The sequence below is a fragment of the Dreissena polymorpha genome, chromosome 8, assembly GCF_020536995.1.
Source record: "Dreissena polymorpha isolate Duluth1 chromosome 8, UMN_Dpol_1.0, whole genome shotgun sequence".
NCBI classification, from domain to species: domain Eukaryota; kingdom Metazoa; phylum Mollusca; class Bivalvia; order Myida; family Dreissenidae; genus Dreissena; species Dreissena polymorpha.
Window position 1 is genome coordinate 54,664,456 of NC_068362.1, and position 7,388 is coordinate 54,671,843.

At 32.7% G+C, this 7,388-nt stretch overlaps 1 long non-coding RNA gene across 1 annotated transcript; it reads left to right on the top strand.

Annotated features, from left to right (window-relative positions):
- Positions 1 to 610: 610 nt before the first annotated feature.
- Positions 611 to 2,556, top strand: LOC127841377 (uncharacterized). Its single transcript, XR_008030953.1, has 4 exons — positions 611 to 692; positions 1,483 to 1,560; positions 1,865 to 1,990; positions 2,205 to 2,556. It is a non-coding gene; the product is annotated as an uncharacterized LOC127841377 (long non-coding RNA).
- The last annotated feature ends 4,832 nt before the right edge of the window (positions 2,557 to 7,388 follow it).

A 7,388-nucleotide genomic window follows, 5' to 3' on the forward strand; every position in this document is an offset into this window, starting at 1 on the left:
GTTAATTCGTATACGAAATTGGCAATCTGGATCATCAAAATTTTATTTTCAATAGGAATTTTATTACTAGCCTCTTTCGGTGTAGCTGACTTTTGTAATGGCTTGCGAGTATTTGAAAATGTTGCTTTTCCTCCAGACAGTTTTATTTATATTTGTTTTGGATGGCTGTTTTTTGCTTGAAGAAATCCCTTCATGATATTGTCATTTAAGTGAATGGTCAATTGTTTTCAGAACAATTTTTCATGCTACAGGGACAAGTACATATAAACTTTATAAAGACAGGATAACATTTTACCCTATTACTATACAGGTTGTGACTAGAACATAAAGGATGAATATGATTTGGAATTGGGCATACATTTAAACAACTTGAAAACGTATTTTATTTCCTACAGATTGTGTACTGTGTTTTACGCTTTCAGAGATCAATTCATCAAGTATTTTTTGTAAAAAGTATATTTTTTGCGAGTGAATATACTTAACACATTTGATGATGTAGATTAGTAGCATTTTTTTCGTCCCAGGTTAGTATTATCAAGAATATTTTTATTGAAATGATAGTCTGGCATTCGTCTCTTTTCAGTACTCGTTTTACATGAGCCGGGTAGAGGACAGACTGTACATATAACCTCGAAGCGGACATAAAACCTTATAGCAAGAAACACCAACTCAGACACATTTCAATTCACAAGGTAACTAGTTTACAACAACAATCATCAATAAGCTTTGATCCTATAACTTCATTACAGTGGCAATATAAAGTTTAGGCCAGCGTGACCAAAGGTTAGTATTTCTGTAGTACTTTGCTAAAAAAGCTATTAAATTATGAATTAGTACTGAAAATAAGCCATATGAGACATATAATATAGCCGTATAATACGTATCAAATATGTTTTGGACAAGACATTTATAGTCAAAATTGCAAGATGGTTTAATATGGACTTGGAAGCTGCCATCGTTGGGAAAATCAAGAGTGGGGTACAATTATTAAATCTAAGAAACAAATAGTTAAAAAGTTATGTTTGAAATTACCGTTGTTAAACAAGTCTGTCATACAGTCTGAAGACATTATCTGATCGAACTGTTATTGTGGTAACAATCAGAAAATTGTATTGGTTTGACTGTTCATTCATTTGTCAAGATTTGGCAATATAACACTTAAGGCCCCCCCCCCCGCCAGAGGTGTGAATACATACTGAATGAACACAATGGGCTCATTCCGTGTGCATATCCACCCCTCTGGCGGGGGCTATAGGGGTATTTTGCCCAAGATTTTATTATTTTTAGACTAAACTTCGATTATTGACGATTTTAACAGTATAAGAATCAGTTTCCAATATTACATCTCTACTGTACAGCATGTATAAACCAAATAAAAACTTCAAAATATCTCTTGCTTTAACAAAGTTGACTCAATGAAACAAATAATATGATCTAAACATAATAGATCTATAACAGTGTTCTATAATGTATGTTCATCAGAGATCAGGCATGATGTGCATCAGCAGATACAGATGAACACCAAAGTTGCAACAGTAACAAGAAAGAGCCTCAGACTAAGTACGTATATATGTATGTATATAACTATTATTATATTGGACCTTGTTTCATTTAAATTAGCTTAAAATTCAACTTTAAACTATATAATGACAATGTCATATTCTTTAAAATGAAATTATTTGCTAACAATGAAACGGACATACTGAACCAATATAATCAGTTCATTGTTTAACAATAACCATAATAAATTAGCTGATGGCTATCAATAATCAAAATCATTCAGAACAATGCTTATCATTTTTGTAAGTACACATGTAGTGAATAGAGTAAACCAAGAAAAACAAACATATTTAAACATATACAGGTCACTGAGCGAGATGCAGATGGTGTACTATGCCAAACAGAACAGCTTGGCAGACAAACACGAAAAGTTCTACGAAATAATCACAGTACAGACTGATATTCTCATTAAAAAATCCACCAAAAATGAGTGAGTACAAATGAGGTCATCACCTAAACATTGTTTAAAAATTATATATAGGCATATAAATAATATATTTTGTTCACTTTTTGAATGGTTGTTCCATTGCTGTTAAACCCACATAAACAAACAAGGAATCAAACTATCAGTGTATGACTCCGAGATATACAAGTAAAGTAATTTGCGAAAATCGTATCTCTAACTCTTCTCCCATCCGATACAGCCTGAAACATATCTCCATTGGCAACCTCTTCTAAAGGTTCCGGATCCACTGCTGGTTCCCCCACATCAACCGCAGATTATGAAGAACAGCACAGGCAATGGTGATTAGCTGACCTTGGCTTCATTCTAATATGTTATAAACATATATAGGAGGAATAACATTGAAACATTAAGTTACATCAAACGTCAATGTTAAACATGTTGTCAAATTTGTTCCCAATTCTTGATGCTTGATGCAGAGTAAATAGTAACAACTACTTTTTCCCCGAGTGTAACAATTTACTAATATCTTATGTATTTCTCATGAGCTCTAAAAGATACACAAAAACATATCTAAAAATGTTTTAATTGTTTTAGCTGGCATTCAGTAATGTATCAGTACTTTACCGTAATACGAGAAAGTTGTGTATAATGCTGTAACATTGACTTGTTCAATATGTAAAAATGAGTTACATGTAATAATATTTAGAATATTCAACATATTTTTCCGTCTATTAGTAAGTTGAATTTAAGAACTGAAGTGTGTCTATGGCATGCAAAAATAATGTTAAGTTATTTATAGCTTTTTTTCCAACTCTAGACTTGATATGCCTAGAAATATATGATAATGTCAATTTCGATTAACAATCTTTGTTGATTAAATACATTTTATTGTATAATCTTTAATAAATGTTATCATTAATAATATAAACAATTTCCTTACATACCTCACCATGAAGGACATGAAAGGTTCGCTTCCGAACCCCGAAGGCCCTTTCAATACTGTTTCTGATGCCTATGCGAGCAGTATTGTACTTGTCCTGAGCTTCTGACTCTGTGAAAACAGTTATAAATATGTCGATAGTTTTAATACTGAACTATTTTATTGGAAAAGTGTTAGTACCTAGAGAATCAATGAAAATCTATTTCATAATTATATGCGTTGATTATACGCTTAGCGTACATGAAAGTTGTTTTCTGTTTTTCTTTTTGTTTTGCAGTTTATGAAAAAAATGTCATTTTAATATTTCCATTAAAGGAAACATGGCAATTTTCAACCAAAATGTGTGTTTTACTGGACACATAAGATATGTATCGCCACATGTACCAGAACATGCCAATGCGACGTTGTTTTAGACTTATTCGGCGGAGAAAACGGTATTCCCTGACATTTGCGTGCTCAACAACAGTTGTTCTAGAAGTTGTCCGGGTATAACAGCCATGTGCGTGTTCAACAGCACACGTCAAAACCAATCGAAACTCAACTTTACCTTGAAAATAACGCCATTAGCAATCGATGTATCCATTTTTTTGCCAGTTTCAATGCGTCCGCATGAACAACTGGTACTTAGGCAGTGCTAATTAGTGTGAAAACAGTTATATTATTGTTAGTCCGTGTACAACAGCAATTGACGGTTCAGGAAATCGCAAAATATTCCATGAGTAATCTCCACACTCAGACTAACCAGAGGGAAACGGTTGATACTCGATAAAACCGCGTCTGACTTGCCCTATGATAAACGTCATCCGATTAAAAACAAGTAAGTAATAAGGAAGATGTACCTGTTTAAACACTCACATTTTCCATCTTATCGAGGCATCGGCGGCCATGTTTTCTCAATTCTGACCACGTGATTCCCCGCATTGTGAGTTGGTACTGTAGCATAAATTGAGTTTGTCTTGTGGCACAGGTGGGTGTGTATTTACTATTGTCGCTTGTTCATCCGAAACTAATTAATTTAAGAAACAAAAACAACACATAAGGTGATTGTATTTACAAAACTATTATAGATCTTATTATTTTACAGCACTATATATAGGCGTCCGAACATATCAGAAGTTCGCACAGGCTAATCAGGGACGACACTTTCCGCTCTTATGTTTTTTCGTTTCAAAGAAGTCTCTTCTACACGAGAATCCAGTTAAGGCGGAAAGTGTGGTCCCTGATTAGCCTGTGCGGACTGCACAGGCTAATTTGGGACGACAATTTACGCACACGCATTATGCCCAGTTTTCTCAGAACGCGACTTATACGATGCTGAGTTAACGCAATGTCCAGTTGTATTTAACATCCACAATAGGCTAACAATATTATACAAACATCATAACACAATAACGTTTTTACGAATATGCAATCTAAGTTTTGTCAGAATCCAGTGATACTCTCTTCTGACAAACATTTTACTATTATTTTACTCTAAAATGTTAAAACATGTCGGTGGAAAACACTGACAAAATTGTAGTATGTACCAAAACACCATGTTTATGTAAGTGGTAACATCAGCCCACGTCTGTATATATCATTATGCAAGGTTATAGGTCGAGAAGTTGTGAAGAGTCCTACTGTAAGGTCATGATAGAATCCGAGCAATACTCGTGTCTCATTTTTCAGCAGAAATGGCTCAATACTTGAATGGCGATAATATAACATGCTTGTTTGGTGTTATTTGCGTGTTGTGTTGTGTGGCGTGGGGAGCGTGCTGCTTTATCTCATGAGAAATAGTAATATGGGTGAACGTCTAATTATTATGCTTATTAAAATTGGAGTATTTAATTATATTTTAATTTCAGGAAGATTATGTATATTTATCTTAATTATACATTTTTCAAAATAAAGACGTGTTTTAATAAACCACTGAAATAAAATAAAGATTACTTTCGACGTTATATTTTCGCTATATAATGAATTTGTTTTTGAGGAATTGTGAGTTTTAAACAATCTGCTTTGAATACATATTTAACAGGAGTGGTAAAACACACGATGGAGCTCAACGTAATGAAGCCTAAGACGGGGAAGGGAATGATCGCTCCGCCCACTTAGTCACGTGGCTTAGCAAAATCTAGACAAGTTAACACCAAAGTAGCTTCTTTGGCTATAGACAATCCCAGAATCGATAAATTGACCGCCGCCATATTGACCCGCTGCCATTACGGTACTGAAGAATCTGGTAAACTTCAGCGTGTAAAGATCTATCAATAAACAACTATTGGAAACACAAATGAATTTTATTTCACATCGCTGAAAAATAAACTTAAAATAATGCACGCTAGGTTTCTAACATACAGAGCTCCAGATAAGAGGCGTATCTGCGTATTTACGCATTGAAAAAATAAAAAACGCATTAAAAAGTGGCCGAGTACGTAACAAAACGCTTTACAAATCTTAGTACGTATTTTAAATCAATTAAAGTGCGTAACCGGTTTAACCAATAATCCAGTTAAGTTTTTTGTGTAAGTTAAACTTTGAATCAAAAGTAAGTAAATCAAAATAAGCTTGTTATAAAAATGGCGGCCCATCATGTTTGTGGATCAAAAAGGGACGTTTTAAGCAACTTGCGGGACTATTTCTAAAGAAAGTCTGTTCATATCGTCATTTTAAATATATTCTGTTTTTATTTAGTAAATATAAATAACAAATAATAATACTATTTCTAGATTTAACACGCCTTTTACTGTTTCCGTTTTCTATGGAAATGGAAAATACCACTAAATATTCCTAACCCTTTATGGCCGAAACAAAGGAGTAAAATACGCATTGACAATAATATCAGGGGGTGAAATACCCTTTAGACTAAATCCTTATCTGGAGCTCTGCTAACATATGTTTCTATGCAACGATATGCGTTGGCAACACGTAATGTTTAAGGCCGAAATAGCTGGTCGGGGTTGGGGGGGGGGGGCTGGGTAAGTTCCCTTTTCAGTTATGCATTTGCTTCATACACAATTACACAATTATTTATTTTTATTGAATATAATTATTTGAATATAGTTTTAAAGTTCCGGAGATATTAATTAGCGCAACTTTGCAAGAGTTATTGCCGAGGTCAAAATTTTTATTGAAATATCAGATATCTTCCTTTGTTTAAATCATGATTATTTATTTATAAAATATTCTATAGTTTCGGAGATGCTCATTAATAGAATTCCTTAGATTCAAGACAGGGGCAGACTCTTTTATTTAATAGTGCATTATTATTTCGCAATTAATAGGTCCTATTAATATCATTTTAAATGTAATGTACACATCTATAGCAGAATTTTGTGATTTTAACTAAATTTTGTACGGAAATTTTTATAAGTAAATCTCTGTAAGATTTCATGTAGAGACAAACTTTCTTTATTTAAATGTATCTGGTTTCGTCTAAAAATTAAGTTTTTATCAATATCTTTGTTATTGTTTTAAAGCCAAAATTTAAATCTCTAGCCAGGTGTGAATTTTGTGAATTGTCTGATTTTAAATCAACGAGTACATGAGATATTCATTAGCGAAAACGTGCAAGATGTCAGAACATGGCAGAGATTTTATATTATTGAAAAGTGCATATTTGCTTTTATCTATAGCTAAATAGTTATTTCATTATTTAAATAACATTTTACGAGTAAAATCAAAGTCTATAGCCTGAAAAAAGTGTGTTCGTGTTTGTTCTCAATATATTAACATAACTGATTTCTTGATTTATTTTATTTTGTTAAAATAATCTAAACTACGGTAACCATATAAATTTTTAACGTATCACATATGGAGCCTTAATCGATACATTTTATAAACGCATTAATTTCTTTATTTAATTTTCACTATAAATGTAGATTGAAAATAAACAAATAAACCACAAACACAAAAGTATATGTTCTTCGTTAATTACGGATTGTAAATTTAAGCAAAATAATGGTCTTGATGAAACCGTCTGCGATCGAGGCACGAAAGCATTCCCTCAGTGAGAGACGATATCCCAAGGGTGGATTAAAAGTGTTAATTATTATGTCTGTGACACCACATGTCTGTAGATGCCGTTATTTAGATAAGATACCATGCGTCACATTATAATAGCATGTACAATTAAAATCAAGGCCCAATTCATGCTGACTTTTACTAATCTTAAAAAATGCAGATTAACCTTACATCTATTAATCACCAAATAAGAAAATCTTTATTTAAAAAATACGAACTATTATGTGAATATAAAATTAATCACAGAAACTATTTAAATCTTAAAATGTATTAAATAAAATCGCTTCATATCGTTGTGTTGATCAGGGACCTGTACAAACATTTATCATACCACCACATTGATATCTTCCTGATATAACGTTGCCTGATATATTTTTTATATCATGATCAACAGGAAGTTATTATATCAGTCATGTGTGGAGGATGGTCATATTACTCGGAATCAACTATAAAGTAATCATTTTTAGTAAAATCGAA